The 15,541-nt window shown below is 38.5% G+C and overlaps 1 pseudogene; it reads left to right on the top strand.

Annotated features, from left to right (window-relative positions):
- Positions 1 to 14,065: 14,065 nt before the first annotated feature.
- LOC109457534 (thymocyte nuclear protein 1 pseudogene) lies at positions 14,066 to 14,759 on the top strand (annotated as a pseudogene).
- The last annotated feature ends 782 nt before the right edge of the window (positions 14,760 to 15,541 follow it).

The raw sequence follows: 15,541 nt of genomic DNA, 5'->3' as shown, positions 1-15,541 counted from the left end.
CCCTCACCTTCTCCCTCATCCCCTCCCTCCTCCCATCTAGCAACCCTCAGTTCTTCCCCTATGTCTCTGAGACTGTTTCTGATTAGTTCATTCCTTTATTGTTTTCTTTAGATTCCACATATAAGTGAGATCATATGGTATTTGTCTTTCTCTGTCTGACTTATTTCACTTAACATAATGTTCTCTAGGTCCATCCATATCATTGCAAATGGTAAGGTTTCATTCTTCTTTATAGCTGAGTAATACTCCATTGTATAAATGTACCCCAGTTTCTTAATCCAGACATCTACCGATGGGCATTTTGGTGGTTTTCAAATCTTAGCTATTGTGAATAGTGCTGCAATAAACATAGGGGTGCATATATTTTTTTGAATTAGCGACTTACTACTGGTCTTAATACTGCATTTATTTTAGTTTTGCATATTCAAGGTTAGAACTTTTCAAAGATATTCATCTCATGTATATTAACATGTGATTTATGTAAAAGAATGTGTACTTAAATTACACAGAGAATTAATTTGCATTTATCATACCTACAACAAATAGTTCTACTTACTTTGGGAAATACTGTATTATATACAGAGGGTGCCAAAAAAAATGTTTACATATTTTAAGAAAGGAAAAAACTATTAAAATTGTAATACTCAATATATACCAATAATAAAAGATGAATACAAGTCACGTTTGACTTCTGCAATTACAAGAGGTGCTCAAAGTGGTTACATCAGCATCCAGACACTTCTGATTAAGGCGAACATCGTTTGGTAGGCTTCTGTGGCGAGTGTGTAACCTGTTCCAACACCGCAGCAGAAGCAGCAGGACTTGTTACCATGGGCGGCCTCCCGGATCTTTCTTTGTGCACATCACACACAGTACCATGCGTCTCAGGCTTATCACAAATGCGTGCAGTTGTTAGGTGTGTTGGAGGTTCTGTTGCATACTTACACCTCTATTGTCGTTGTACTTCCACAATGGTCTCAAATTTTAAATACACTTCAAAATGGTCTTGTGCTCCTCGAACGACAACCCTGCTTCCGCCATTTTCTTTGACTGTCCTGCCTGTCCCATGGTGACACTAGCATTCATTTGATTAACGCCATCTTATGAGCGAACGTCATACTACACATTGCTACTGTAATTCAATTCAGCTTCACAAAGTAATACATGGATAACAGCTCTTAAAATGTATATAAATATTTTGGTATCCCTGATGTTTGTTCAAGTATTTATTAATAAAACAGCACATGGTATTCAACTGCCTTTTCAGAGGGGGTAAAACAGGGAGAATTTAGGTATGCCTGGGAAAGGCTTATGAATAAATATGTCAGTATTTTTTAACACATAGAAACATTTAATGTTGAATGTGTGCTTTAAAGAGCAACACAGCTTTGCTGTGCATCTTAAATTCCTATGGTATTCTTGTTTATAATGTAGTAAAACATATGCATCAAATGATCCATTTAACAATAGAGCAAGATTATCTCTAAATTTTAACAAAATCTAAGTCAGGAAATCTAAAAACATGAATTTTCTATATTTCCATGTTATACGAAAAAATTTTTACTTATAAAAAGGGATTATTTTATTTTATTCTTAGAGGAATCACTGTGGAATGCTAAGAAGACATGTTTTGAAAGAGCTTAGTATCTGGGCTGCCATAGGCCTCCATTTTTAAAAGCTATTTTTCATAGAGTTGAGCTGTTGATACTATTTTACCATCTGATACTTTTTTTGGCATTCATGCAGCAAATATTTCAAACGGGACATTATGTCTTGAGAAGCTAAATAGCTAAAAGAGAGTATGCAATCCTCTTCTTCTCACAATAATCACAGCTTGGCCTTTGATCTGACTTGAGACTCTTTATCCTTCTCTACAACACAGTGGGAGGAGACTTATTCTGCTGGAATTAAATAGGGCAAGAAGCCATGTGATAGTAATAACTCCTTCTAGCTCTCCTAATGTGGAGCTTTTAGATATTAACTATTTGGTAAAGACATATGTATAATACACTTTCTGGATTTTATCTCCTTTTTTTTTTTTCTGCCAGTTAACATGTTATTTTTTTTCTTTAAAAGCTCTAAAAGTTTCATGTCAGTGAACAGGAGCAGAATATTTTACAGAGAAATTTCAAAGAGATTTTTTTTTTTCTGTACAGATGCACCCCTAGTGATGAAGTGTTTGTGCCAGGAATGATAAGGGTAGTTTCCCTATTGTTCACACAGCAGGCTGTCATCTTTTTCTTCTTAATAGGGAAAGGCCTTATCCTTAGCAATGCTGCATGAGTTTTTCAGTTACTTGGCAACAATAGTAAAAAAAAGACACAAGCAGTAAAGGACCCATCATCAATATCATGATAAGTAGTCGTGCCTCAGCTGGTTTTAATGGCCATATGGAGATATTAAGTTCCTTGCTTTCAAGAATTAAACCGAATGCATATAATTGGTTGAACCCTGGTATGTGTAGCAATGTGAAACATTTTAGCCATTGTATATGGAACAGTATGTGGAAAAAAGTGGATAAGTTTGAGACATTCACCTGAATAAACAAAAAGCACCCTTGGAATGCATGAAACAGACATAAATTTTTCTAATTTAAATATCAGGATACAGATTTTTGGTCCATCCTTATGATCACTGCCACCTATGATACGTAATATCTACTGTGTGTGTGATTCTGTTGGTAAAGAATTAATAAATAGAAATAAATACTTGATTAAGAAATTCTGCCATTAATAAATGAGTAGTTGAAAACAATCAAAGTTGGTTTAATAGAATTTATGGGTAGGGGTGGGGTAGAGGAATCAATAGATAATGCTTAAGTGCTTTATTGTGAGAGTTCAGTATGCTTTAAGAAAATAACAGGTAATTATTATTAGAATAAAGTCGAGTGGGCAGTTTTCTAATCAATAGAAAATGTAAAAGGAAAATAATATGCAAAAATTACAAGGCTGTCTTCACACTGTTTATAGATAATACTCTAAAGCTAAGTTTATCTGGAAAGGTTCAGAGGGTGTGTGTGTGTGTGTATGTGTGTATGTGAAATTTTTTTCCCCCTTTGTATTTATTCTTGTTTTGACATCTTGTATACCAATCAGGATGTAGGGGAAACCAACATGGGATACAAATATTAACGAATCAAACTAGCTGTAATAAAAATCTATAGCGTAACCATACTGATGATGAGGGGAAAATAAGTAACCTAAATAACTTTAGAAAACAATAACTTAACTGGGTGTGAAAGGATAAAGATAAAAAGAACTGCATAAATGCTATTCTGTGGTTAGTAAATGTGTTTCTAATAGAGTTATTGATAAGACCTTTTGAAATTGATTTATATGTTTACTAGAATTGAACAAATAAGCACATAGGTTGTAAATAATAAAACTAAGATTTCTTACTGTTGGAGAAATCAATTACCAATAAAGAAAGTGGGAAGAATAAAATGATTCTTGAAGCGTTGAATTGGAATCTGAAGTATTAGTATAAATTCATTATACACACATAGAGATACAAAAATAGATATGTGTGTGTACATGGGTTAACAAATATAGAAATATTTCCCAGCCTTATCTGCTGAGAGGGCTTAGAAACAATGACATTCCAGTAGAAATTAGCATACCTAGTGCCAAGATCTTGGTTTCTAAGCATTGTTCTTCTATAAAAGGACCCAGGATCCTTGTAGAAGTGGTTATTTCAGGGCTGGGACAGGGAAAACCAAGTTGAACTTGGAACATCCTGTGGCACCAGAAAAACAGAAAGTTCTCAAAATATATTGGGAGGAGAGCATTGTTGAAAGAGTAGAACATTAGGTAAAGAAGCTCCTAATAGCAAAGTTTTGAGCAACAAAATAAATAATGTTAGTATCGGATTATAAACAAAAGAATAAAAAATGCACGAGTCCATAATGATATAAATAAGTACTTGATTAAATATATAGATGGAAGAGACATGACAGCTTCTCCTTGTAGTGGAATTGCAATTAACAACTATATAAAAAAGAAATAGAAACCACTATTAGGCAAATACCACAGTGGTGATTATTGTATCCTTGATCTATTAATGAGTGCTAGAATCTGGGTTTCAGGAGAGAACATATTTACACAGTTTCGTCGAGCATCTATCCCAAAGATATTTGTTGACTACAGGAGAAATCATAGTAACTGTATGCTGGGAACTCCCAGCAGAGACCTCCTTGACCAAGTGATAAGGGCAATGTCACCAGTAATAAGATATATTGAAATCAGGAAACCTGTGATATGGCAAATGGAGGTAGACATGGTACCATTTCTATGGTTCTCTTTGAAAGGAAATATGAACTCAGTCTGATAATGGGGGGCGGGAACATTGAGCAAAACAGCTGCTCAGTACTTGTTGGGGTTGTCAGTATCATGCATGAAAAACAAGGAAAGACTGAGGAACTCTTGTAGTTTGTAGGAGTCCAGGGAGAAATAACAACTGAATGCAACGTGGGACTCTGATTAGGGTCCTTAGAAAGGATAATCATGGAAAAAATGGTGACATTTGGATGAGGTACCCTGTTTCCCCGAAAATAAGACCTAGCTGGATAAGTTCGGGTCTTCCATTAATTTTTGCTCCAAAAGACACATTAGAGCTGATTGTCCGGCTAGGTCTTATTTTGGGGGAAACACAGTAGTTAATTTGCTTAATATTGTTAGGACAAGGTCAATTTCCTGTTTCTGAAAATTGTATGATAGTTATCTAAGATGTTAACATTGGAGGACGATGGGTGAGAGATATATTGAAACTCTCTGGTACTAGTTTTGCAACTTTTCTATAAGTCTAAAAGTGATTTGAAATAAAATGTTTAAAACATTGCCATTACATACTGGGTGAGAGATATATTGACACTCTCTGTACTAGTTCTGCAACTTTTCTATAAGTCTAAAAGTAGTTTGAAATAAAATGTTTAAAAAATTGCCATTACATAAAAACTCAGGAAGACTTCTACTTCTGGTTGTTGTAAACAACTTTTAAAATAGGCAGAATATATGAAGTGACTGAAAAACAGTCAGCACACGATTATGATCCCTAAAAGTAAGGGAGAATGAGGTAGGCTCCCTAAATCACCTTGCATTCCTACTTGGAGACAATGTCTAGATTGTGGTGCAGGGAGGATAAGGCCAAAGAGAGCACAGTGGACTCACTGTGCTGAGGACACAGTGATCCGAGTTTGGGCATAGTAAGGCAGCTGAAAATTTCAGGGCATGTTGTTGGAGAGAAGAGAGGTGGATAGAGTTAATGCTCCAGAATCTGTAGAAGGGCCCCTCTGGGTTTTCACTGAACATTAAGCTGCTCCCATGAAAGGCAGGATTCCATGAGGCTGGGCAAAGAGCAACGACCAGGGGAATTAAAGAAAAGACAGAGCAGCGAGCTGAACAACTATTGGAAGACAAACATGGCTGGGAGACTTTTAAGTATTGAATAGCCTGAGGGGAGAGTCCTCTTTGAACACCCAAAGTAATTCAGTGGAGTCTCAGACGAGTCAAAGCTGTAGGAATAAGGCTAATGTAGGTCAAGAATGTGGCTACCATAGACCATCCTAACAAAGCTTGAAAACTGGCTTCAAAAGGAGCGATATGATGGGTGAATGAATTAACTGCTTGCCTGAACTTTTTATTAAGGAAAGTAACATTCACAACTGAACATCCATAATGTCTAAGATACAATAAAGAACTACTAGGTACGTGAGAAAGCAGGAAAATATGACCCATACAGGGGGGAAATATAACTTGTAATCAGGAGAAAAATCAGAGATCATGAAAATAGCAGAGAAGGACTTTAAAACACCTATTATAAATGTCTCCAAAGATTTAAATGAAAACACAAACATATTGAAGGAACGACTAAATACTTCAATGGAGAAATTGGAACTATAAGAAGAAACAAAATAATTTCGTAGATTCAAAATAATCCTTATTAAAATTACAGCTGGCTTTTCTTATAGAAATCAACAAGCTGATTCCAAAATTTATATGGAAAGTAAAAGAAACATGTTAGCCAGTGACTCTTATTTTTTCTACCCGTGACTACCCACCATGACCCACTTTTAGTTAAGAATTTTGTTTCTTTTCCATATATAAGTTTTTAAAATATTTTTTTCAATTACAGTTGACATACAAATTATATTAGTTTCAGGTGTACAATATTGTGGTTAGACATTTATATACCTCACAAAGTGATCACCCCATAAATCTAGTACCCATCTGACATCATACATAGTTATTACAATATTACTGACTATATGCCCTGTCCTATACTCTACATCCCTGTGACTACCAATTTGTACTTCTTAAACCCTTCCCCCTTCACCCATTCCCCAGTCCCCCTCCCATCTTGCAATTATCAGAATGTTCTCTATATCTATGTGTTTGGTTTTTTTGTTGTTTAGATTCCACATATAAGTGAAATCATACGGTATTTGTCTTTGACTTATTTTACTCAGCATAATACTCTCTAGGTCCATGTTGTTGCAGATGGCAAGATTTCATTCATTTTTTTATGGCTAAGTAATAATATTCCATTGTATATATGTACCACTTCTTCTTTATCCATTCATCTATTGATGGACACTTAAGTTGCTTCCATAGCTTAGCTATTGTAAATAATGCTGCAATGAACATATGGATGCATATGTGTAATGACGAGCAGAGAAAAGGAGGAGGAACACACGCTAGCGTGGGGCTAATTAATTCATTTATTTAATATCTAATCAATTTATTTAGCAATATGCAATAGCAAAAAACAAAGGCAATTAATAGAATGTGCTAATGACTGAAAGTAAAGGTGGTTAAGATTAAGCTATATACATTGACAACAATGTCATGTCACAGGAGTACACATACATGTAAGTTTAAGAGATCCCAATGCATGTTTACTATTGATAAAAAATCACTTGGCTAAATACACAGATAACATAAGTAAAGAGTATCCAAAAGCAGTAATAAGCTCTACAGGATAGTAACTATTACAATAGATGTCAAAAGCTCACCAAACGGGGGGAGAACAGCACTGGATAAGTCATAAATCAAAACCTTGCCAGGTCTGTAGCTGAGAGAAATTTAGGCGTCTCCCACACCGCTGCTTGCTAGTTCCCAAGAATGCTGCTGCTGCTGCTGTTGTTGTTGTTGTTGGAAGTAAGGAAGTCTTCTGATGCTATAAGCTGCAAGCTGCATACAAATTTTCTAGATGCTAACAATTTCTCAAGAAGGCTAACCGTGGGGAACAACACTGGACCAGTCGGGAACCAGCCAGCCCTCACCAAGTTCAAGGCTGGAAGTCAGGACATCCCTTGGTGTTGTAAGCTGCATGTTGCTGGAAGTCTTAAAAATGTTAGCATGATCAAAAATCACCAATGACAAATGACCAAATGACAAAATAATTACAATTATACTGCCAACTGAGGTCGGTCTTAAATATTTTTTCAGATGTACCTTAGAGCCAAGTGTTTTGTTCCTGCCTCCCCCTCCAGGAATGGCCAGTTCTGGGAGGGTCCGGCAGTTACTGGTATGAATGCTGCCCATCCGGCCAAAGGGCCAATTTATCCAGATAAGCAACAAGGCCTGGCAATGTGTCTGTCAGGCCATCCTGATATAACTTAGCTACTTCTTCACTTCATTTGCTGATGTGGGTGAAACAGAACAAAGAGGGAATTCTCTCAACCCCTGATCAACAATTTCTTTAACCCTAAGCTAACCATCACCTCACAACACAGACATAATAGTAGCTTCATTTCACATCTCCTCTACTCGAGAGAATGAGACCAAACAGAAAAGCAACCTCATCTCACGTCTCCCGTGCTCAGGAGAAGGAGACCAAAGGGGGGGACAAAAAAGCAACCTTATCGCATATCTCCCCTGCTTGGGAGAATGAGACCAAAAGGGAAATTTACTCAATCTTTGATCACAGCACAGAAATCACCTCACATACAGGAACCGATAAAAGCTAATAGACTTAAGCTTACATCAACCAACGAAGGCAAATTTTCTTCAGCATCTTCCCTACAATATGTCTTTTCGAATTAGTGTTTTGGGTTTCTTCCAATAAATGCCCTGAAGTGGAATTACTGGGTCCTTCTTTGTCTCTTATTATAGCCTTTGTTTTATAGTCTATCTTGTCTGGTATAAGTATCGCTACCTCAGCTTTGTTTGTTTCCATTTTCATGGAATATCTTTTTCCATCCCTTTACTTTCTGTCTGTGTGTCTTTCAATCTGAAGTGAGTCTCTTGTAGGCAGCATATGTAAGGGTCTTGTTTTCTTATCCATTCAGCCACCCTATGTTTTTTGATTAGAGTATTTAATCCATTCACATTGAAAGTGATTGTTGATAGATGTGTAGTTATTGCCATTTTATTATTCATATTTTTCTTTTTTTGTCTTAAAGAAGTCCTTCTAAGATTCCTTGTAAAACTGGTTTGGTGGTGATGAACTCTTTAGCTTTTTCTTGTCTGGGAAGCTCTTTATCTCTCCTTTAATTCTAAATGATAGCTTCACTGGGTAATCTCATGAATGTGTAAACAAATTGCGGAATACTTATACCATGGAATACTACTCAATAAAGAAATATTGCACAACAAGGAAAGAAATACATGCTCCAACTTGATGAAACTCAAAAACATTATGCTAAGTGAAAGAAGTCAAATAAAACAGAGAACAGACTGTATGGTTCCACTTACATGAAATTTTAGAAGAGGCAACTTCTGCTTCCAGTCAAAATTAGGAACAAGGATTTGATTTACTCTTCTGCCAGAAATAACAACCACAACAAAAACAATAAAGATGAAGAATATATGAAATAGTGGTTTGCAAAACACTATATCAGGTAACGAAGGGTAATGATCCCTGAGATTGAGGAAACATGAGAAGCGAGCGTTATAATTGCCCCAGCTTACTGCCTTAAGAGAATTCCCAGGCCTTAGTGCAAGCCGAGGGGAACCAGGCAGAGTTTGCAATTTCCCTGAGTTGAAGAGGTGGAGCTTTGAATTTGGGGAGGCCAAAGTAGCTAGAGTTCACAGAACAAAGTACCAGGAAGAGGAGAGCTGCGTGAACTCCAGAGCTCACACAGACTGGCTGTAGTTTCTGTTCCCACCAGTCAGTAGTAAATCACAGAATTCATGGGCCATCAGATAGTGTCTTGCCTCAACAGTGAGGCAAGATGGCTGTACACTAAGTGCTGCTTTGGTCTCAACACTCAAAGCTTAAAAGCAAGACCCAAAAAGATCACAGAAGGGTTTTCCAGCAATCTGCTTTCGTAGCAATCCTTAAGGAACCCCAGAGTTGTGTAGGTTCCAGGGATTAGTGTCCTGAGATGGTTGAAGCAGTGCTAAGTGGGCAGGATAATGAACTTACAGTCTACTCTTCACCCAAACTTCTCTGCCTTCAAATCATGATTGGATTTCTGGGGAAGGCTTAAGTTGGAATAAGTCTTGTGTCTAAAATGTTCACAACCACTGTACACTAGGTAGATACAGATTGTGTCATGGAATCCTGGACTTCATGGTCCCTCTGGTGGACTATGGTCATGGCCTTCTCCCCCTGGTTTTCTTTACTAGCTGACAGTGTTCTGTCTGGACCCATCCCCTGGCACCTGGGCATTCGGATCAAGTTCTTCTTTCTCAAAGTGAAGGGAAAAAGCTTATTCACATTTCAGAATTTTAAAGCATGCCCAGAGGAATTCTTTTACTCAGGGCATCACTGAAAAAAAATCCTGCCTTCTATGGTTGAGAGATTAAGTTAATTTTCTGCTCAACCTACTTAGAAAACAGGGAAATTAAAATAACCATGAGACAATATATTTTCACCCAAAAGTTTGACCAAAATCGAAAAGGCTGATAAAATGAAATGCCTGTGAGAGTGTAAATTATTTACATACGTTACTATGTGAGAATATGAATCAGTACAGCTTTATTAAAACAGAATTTCAGCAATATTCATAAAAATTTACAGTCATCACATTGTGTCCACTCTAGTCCAATTTGCACTTTGCTGTATTTCCTGTAAGAAAACATATATATTTGTCCAAGAACCACATTCAATGTTGTTATATTTCAGTTCTATTACTCGTAGTAACAAATGAGAAACAACCTATATGTCCATTGGAAGGAGAATGGTTATATTGATTATGGCACATACAAACTTTAGAGTTCTAGGGAGGAGTTAAAAGAGTGAACTGGATCTATATGTGTTCTCATGGAAAGATCCTGTGTACATTTTCTTCAGCATCAAGGGCAAGAGACAAAACATAATGTACAGTGTTACACATGTAGAGTAAAAACTCACATTGTCTTTTTTATAATACATCTACGTAAGGAAAAGTATAGAATAAATAAAAGAACACGCGCATTTTTAATTACGGTTACTTCTGAGGAAAGGGATGAATTTCGGAGGAATGTAGTAAGAAGGGGAATTGTGATTTATTCGTATTGTTAGAAGTTTGGGGTAATAAGTCTGTTTGTACTATTACCAAACTCCAAAATTTCTCTAGGGGGCAAACATAGAGATAAGAGGCAATGGAAGAATGTTGACTTTTTCTTTTCTTATTAAGGATAGCATGTCTTCCAGGGAACCATTTTCTATCTCCTAAAAGGACTCAGGTTTTTAGGAATACTGTCTATGTAGATGTTATATAGTGGTTTCCATGATCTTTTCTCATCTACTTACGGAAGAGGCTTTGGTTTTGACCAACAAGGTAAACTCATTTATTGGTGTATGTGGTCAGTGGCCAATCTCAAATAATTCAGCCCATTAAAATTCTACTGCAAATATCAGGGTAGTTTCCAAAACCTCTCTAAGTTCAGGGTTATAGCCCAAGAACTAGTCGATTTTGTGCCACATCAGACTCCAGACACCAGCAGGTTTGAAAACACTGAGAATGTGGTGGAGACACCAAGGGGGGGTGGTGAGGAGGTTTCTAAACTTCACTGTCCGAAGTGAACAATTATCTGGAAGGGGCTGCTGCTATCAGAGGGGTCCACAGCGAGGGACAGAATCTGCAAGGAGTTGGGGTGCTCTAAGTTGGAGAGGGCAGGGGATATGGGCTGTCTGTTCCATAGGGAGCTGGGTGCAGCCTCCAGAGGCGGATGCAGAGAAGAGCTGGATGGCAGGTCAGGTTCCAGTCTGGACAGGAGGTGCACTGGGGAAGACTCGGGAAGGGCGCTGTAATGCAGGAAATGCTCAGGGAACCCTGGGGCAAGAGGCAGGAGAATCCTCAGGAAATGAAGTCCCAGACAATCCCCAAATTGTATCTGATTCTCATTTGCAGCTTCCTTCTTTAGGCCTGGTCCGTAGGCATTTTCTTTTTACCTCCTGAGAAGTATCATAAAACAGAAGAGAAATGAATGAGTGGACACAAGGCTGGGAGGAGTGTGGGTTCTAGAGGAATTCAGACCAGGGCTTTAGTCCCAGCCCTGTCGCTAGCTGTGTGAACTCAGCACCTTACCAAACTCTATGAGCTTTGGATTTTTCATTAATGAAGTGGGTTTGATATATCCTGTCTTCTAGAACTGTTGGAATGTGCATAATGGATATATGAGGACTGACAATTAAGTTTGCGAACTTGTTCCAATGGTGTTGCTAACCTTTTTTTTATATCAGGGATTATTCATGATGAGTTTCTACCAACTACACAAACAGTTAACCAAGTGTACTATTTGGAAGTGCTGAAAAGGCTGAGTGAAAAAGTTAGACAAAAACGACCTGAACTTTTCGCCGACAATTCACGGCTCTTGCATCACGACAATGCACCAGCTCACACAGCACTGTCTGTGAGGGAGTTTTTAGCCAGTAAACAAATAGCTGTATTGGAACACCCTCCTTACTCACCTGATCTGGTCCCCAATGACTTCTTTCTTTACCTGAAGATAAAAGAAATATTGAAAGGAAGACATTTTAATGACATTCAGGACATCAAGGGTAATATGACGACAGCTCTGATGGCCATTCCAGAAAAAGAGTTCCAAAATTGCTTTGAAGGGTGGACTAGGTGCTGATATGGGTGCTAGTTTCCCAAAGGGAGTACTTCGAAGGTGACTGTAGTGATATTCAGCAATGAGGAATGTAGCACTTTTTCTAGGATGAGTTCTCAAACTTAATTGTACGATCTCTAAAGCACCTGGCACAGGGACTGGTGTGCATTGAGACTTTAAAGAATGGCAATTATTGCTACCATGTTTCCCTGAAAATAAGACCTAGCTGGACCATCAGCTCTAATGCATCTTTTGGAGCAAAAATTAATATAAGACCCAGCCTTATGTTATACTATATAAGACCCAGTATTATGTTATGTTATGTTATATTATGTTAATTATGTTGTATTTTGTTTATTATATTATATTATATTATATTATATTATTATATTATATTATATTATATTATATTATATTATATTATATTATTTATATTGTATTAAGACCCGGTCTTATGTTATAGTAAAATAAGATCGGGTCTTATATTAATTTTTCCTCCAAAAGACGCATTAGAGCTGATTGTCTGGCTAGGTCTTATTTTCAGGGAAACATGGTATGATTTTGGCCCCAGATAATACCAACCTTCCTGCTGAGATTTTTGTTTTATTTGGTGCTTGTTTTAATCCAGGAGATGTCTGAGAATATGCAGTGTTATAGGATACTGAACACCAAATCAGCCAAAAATTCTGCTTAGCAAGAAAACATGCTCTAGCAAATCATCCCCCTTAGGGAATATATGATTTAATTTGGATATTGGGGAATCTTCCTCATCTGGATAACGGCTCCTAAAATGTGCGTCAAGAACCAACTCCTTCCCTCCCTCCCAGCTGCCCTTTAATCCAAATCACCCCTATTTTCATTCATTTAACCCCTACCAAAATCAAGTCCTCCTTTAGAGTTTGCCAAATTTCCCTCAAAATAACCTAGTTAAAATGCCCTTTTCATGGAGCAGGCTCTGTTTCTCCCTGCCAAGGGCAAAGAGTGCCAACACAGTGGCTTCAGGGCATCCCACCTCAAGGAAGTATTAGCCTTATTTATCAGAAACTCCCTGGAGATGATGGGGATAAAATACCTAGTCTGTGCACTGTGTTCACCTTCACTGGGAAAAGAGCCCAGGTTACCTTCCATCCCCGCCCCAGGCGGAGATTTCTCAGTGGCTTATCCACGACCTCAAAGTAACTGCTAAAAGCAGTTCTCCATTGGAGGCTTAGTTTCTCAACTCTGAGCCCCATCACCCAAAGTTTGGTCCTTGCTCACCACCCTCACATCCTCCTCTGACCCACCACCCACCTTAACTTAAAATTACTTCCTATTAAGGACTTGAGGCTTCCCACCCCCAAATTTTCTTGCCTCAGGACTTTCATACTTCACTGCTCACTTCTGGAACCTCCCTCTCCTCCCCTCCTCATCCTTCTCACTTGTGTTTTTTGTCTTAGAGAGTATCTCACCATCTTCCTTATATGGTAGCTGCTGGCAGTGTCTATAATTCTACGGAGGCGGTGGCTTGGCCTTCTTTATCTTACCATCCCCCATACTACCATGGAGGCTTCCAAAGAGCAGATGCTCAATGTTTGAGGAATAAAAAAATGCCATTAAGCAATTTATTATGATTTGATTTCTCCTATATTCTTGAAAAAATGAAGCAAGTGCAGGTATATTACTTTTATTTTACAGAACAGCAGAATACAAGGAATAAGGAAAACAAGAATTGACCATCTTTTCCTTTTTTTCTATTTCTTGATCCCAACTATTTTACTACTAATTTCTTTCACATTTCTAAGGCAATGCTATGTTTTCTTGTTCCAGATCACTAAATAAGATGGAAGGGTACCCAATTTGTTTTTGTAAACAGCAAAACTCTTACTCTTAAACCTCATAAATAATATTAAATATGTAACCAACATCATTCATGCACTTAGATTCTGAAGCTAATTAAACTTATTTTTAAAGAACATTTGGGTGCATGGCCTTCTGGTGCCTTGGAAAGTGTGCTGGGGTGGTGTCTTCAGAATGGTTTCTGGGGGCAGATACAGAGTTGCCTCTAGTATCTCTCAGTAGATTCCAGAATCTTCTGGTCTTCAACCCCATGCAGGGAGACCATGCCGAAACCCAGGAAGAGGCTGGCTGGGGCTGCTAAGCCAGACAGGAAGGGGCCAGCAGGACAAGGTACCAAGACTGAGCACTCAGGCGAGGCATCACCTAAAGTGGAGAACCCCAGCCCTCAAAAGACTTCAACCTCTAAAAACTGTGGGAAGAATCTCAGCAACTACTGGCTGATGAAGTCAGAGCCAGAAAGCCGACTAGAGAAAAGTATGGATGTGAAGTTCAGCATTGAGGACCTCAAAGCACAGCCCAAGCAGACAGCATGCTGGGATGGTGTTTGCAACTATCAGGCCCAGAACTTCCTTAGAGTCATGAAGCTGGAGGAAGAAGTCTTCTACAATAGCAGCTACAAAGAGCCAGGCATCGCAGGGCTTGTGAAGATTGTGAAGGAGGCTTACTTAGACCACACACAGTTTGAAAAAAAGCAATCCTTATTATGATCCATCCAGCAAAGAAGACAACCCTAAATGGTCCATGGTGGATGTACAGTTTGTTCAATTGATGAAGCGTTTTATTCCCCTGGCTGAGCTCAAAACCCATCATGAAGATCACAAAGCCACTGGTGGTCCTTTAAAAAATATGGCGCTCTTCGCTCACCAGAGACTCTCAGTTCAGCCCCTGACCCAAGAGGAGTTTGATTTTGTTTTGAGCCTGAAGGAAAAGGAACCGAGTTAACTGAGACATTCACTGGAATGGGCAAGACATTACTCCAAAGAAGTGAAGCTTCTATTAAGGAGGTGTGAGGAGGCTTGCTTGCTGTACTCATCTGGGGTTGTGTACACAGCGGGGTTTTGTGTGCTTTTCTCAATAAAACACTGATATCAAAACAAAACAAAACAAAAAGACATTTGAAAACGTTCAACAACAATAAGATTAACCTATAAGTTATCCATGTAGAACAGGAACAGAAATATGATATGCACTGTGCTGTCTCCAGCATCACCTAAGCCCCCTATTTCAAGCACAAAGTGTGGAAAGTGCTTCAGATTTCATTACTGGTGGGAGAAGCTGCCGAGATTGACCCCGGATATAGCAGCAAGGGGCTACGTTTTAAGTGACCATAGAATTTGGGTGTTGAATACGCATTCACCATGCACACTGAGACAGGTGAGGCCGCAAAACAATATTTATTAAGTGAGGCAATAAGTAAAATAGACAGAATAAAGCAAAGCAACACAAAGAGCAACAGTGAGTTCTCACCACCCGAAGAGTGTTTCCAAGGCGCTGGGGAACCGAGACAGTGTCTTGGCTTCAGATGTGTCCAGTGAACGTCCCCATTGGAGAGTTCCAACTAGGGCTCCCCCAGGACACTAATTATATAGGGTTTTTTCCAATAGCTTACCAGTCGGGAAAAAATGCTAGGCCATAGCGATTACAATGAGCAAGCATGGGGACAATGAATCACAAGTTTCAGGGTAATTATCTAGGGTAGAAGGCAGGGGACATGATTCCGGCAG

This window comes from Rhinolophus sinicus, chromosome 18 (assembly GCF_057876585.1).
Source record: "Rhinolophus sinicus isolate RSI-liver-muscle chromosome 18, RSI-T2T, whole genome shotgun sequence".
NCBI classification, from domain to species: domain Eukaryota; kingdom Metazoa; phylum Chordata; class Mammalia; order Chiroptera; family Rhinolophidae; genus Rhinolophus; species Rhinolophus sinicus.
Note: the sequence above shows the minus strand (reverse complement) of the source record. Positions and strands in the feature narration are given on the sequence as shown.